This window comes from Zonotrichia albicollis, chromosome W, assembly GCF_047830755.1.
Source record: "Zonotrichia albicollis isolate bZonAlb1 chromosome W, bZonAlb1.hap1, whole genome shotgun sequence".
NCBI classification, from domain to species: Eukaryota; Metazoa; Chordata; class Aves; order Passeriformes; family Passerellidae; genus Zonotrichia; species Zonotrichia albicollis.
In genome coordinates, this window is record NC_133859.1 from 10,753,000 (window position 1) to 10,754,966 (window position 1,967).

Sequence of the window (1,967 nt, forward strand, 5' to 3'; positions counted from 1 at the left end):
TGTGTGCTCGCAAAAAGGCCTGCAGAGAGAAAAAGGAAATTTAAGGCTACTTTGAAAGGAATGTAAGCATCTAAGTTGAAGAGGGATAAGGGAGAGCCCCACTGACCTTGGGACTGAAGCAGACATAAAAACTGAATCTGGGTTACAAGCATCACATTACAGCTACATGACTGAAGAACTGCGCAGGTTTATAAAAATTGCTAAGGCAGTTTAATACATATGCATATGTCTTTTATGCATATGCAACAGGTTAGGGGATAAAATATCCTTGAGAATTTTCGGGAGAGCGCATGTCCTTTTGAGAGCTATCCTGCATGCGTCTGGCGCTAGAATAAATCATACCGGCTTTACAACTTTTACAAGTTGTAGAGGATTTTATCCACAAATCATTTGTGGCAAGAGCCAACCAGGAGGGTCTCTGTCTCCACAGGGGGGGGACGGGGACCTCCTAAGTGCACCCCCATATCTTTTTTGGAGGAGCTCCGTGTCTCAGCTTGCTCCCTACAGAGACAGACAACGACCTGCTGGTGTGCGGATCAAACAGTATGTATCCTTAGAAGGACCTGGGAGGGGGGGGAGGGAAGGGAAGGATTAGGGCTGCTGATAAGCTGCTCAGAGATGTCTGAGTGCATGTCCTTGTCCCTGTGTGAGTAAAAGTTTGAGGTTTTGCCGGCAGCCATCGGCTGAGTGTGGCCGGTGGTGGAGGGGTCCCCTGGTCGATAGGGCAACTGGGGAGGGTTTCACTGTTCAATTGCATGACCACTAGTGGCTCTGAGGGTGAGCCAAGTTAATCTGGACCTTATTGCTACTATTCCACTTACTGCTATTGTGTGCTTGTGGTGTCCAGACATTGTTAGTGTGTTTGTGATTGCGTGAGTGAATGGCTTGGTGGGCTCGGTTATATGAAAGGGGGAGCGAGCGAGTGAGTGTACCCACGGTGCAGCGGAGGAGAGTTCTACCCACATCTGAGGTGGCCAAGCGGGCCCTGGGGAGGTAGCTGGGAGGCGCCAGCCGGGGCGGCTGTGGGAGCAGATAGCATCCCCTTGGGCCTTCTTCCAGACAGCCCAGCTGCATCCCCTTCCCCCTTCAAACCTAGTTTAAAGTCCTCTCAATGAGTTCTGCCAGTTCATGAGCTAAAATCCTTCTGCAGAGATCCACCTGCAGCCTGTGGGGGAGGTACTCACGTCAGAGCAGGTGGATGGCTGGAGGAGGCTATGGTCCAGTGGAAGACCCAGTAGAGAGAGGGGGCGCTTGCTTCCAGGCTGGAGCAGCCTGTTCCTGGAGGATTGTACCCTGTAGAAGAGTGACCCACGCCACAGCATTTTTGGAAGGACTGCGTGCCCATGGGAGGAATTCATGTTGCAGCAGTTTTGGGAGAACTGCTGCTCATGAGAGTGGACCCACACTAGAGAAGTTTGCAGAGAACTGTCTCCTGTGGGAGGGACCCTACAGTCTCACGGGGGAAGGAGTCCTCTCAGAGCAGCGGAAGAAAACCTAGGGTGATAAACTGACCAAAACCCCCATGCCCTGATTCCCTGTGCTGTCAGTGCAAAGAAGGGAGGGGCTGGGGAGAAAAAGGTGTTTTAAGGTCTTATTTTACTTCTCATTATCCTCCTCTGATTATGTTAGTAATTAATTCACTTTGTACCTTAAGTTGAGCCTCTTTTGCCCTTGGAGTGTTTTTCTTAGAGTCCTTATCTCAACAGATGAGGCCTTTGTTTAATTTTTCTCTCTTCTGCCCAGCTGTTGCAGGGGAGGGTGAGCATGTGGCTTTTGTGGGTGCCTGACGTTTGGCCAGAGTCAAACCACGACATCGAGGTAGAAGGAAGAACCCTCCCCCATCTCCTGAAGTGCCCCTACATAACAGACAGGATGCTGCTGGTTTGGAGACCAAAGAGCACATGAGTAATGGACAGGACCCAGAAAAAAGCCAACCATGTAAAGCTGACCTAACCACCTGCCCACAT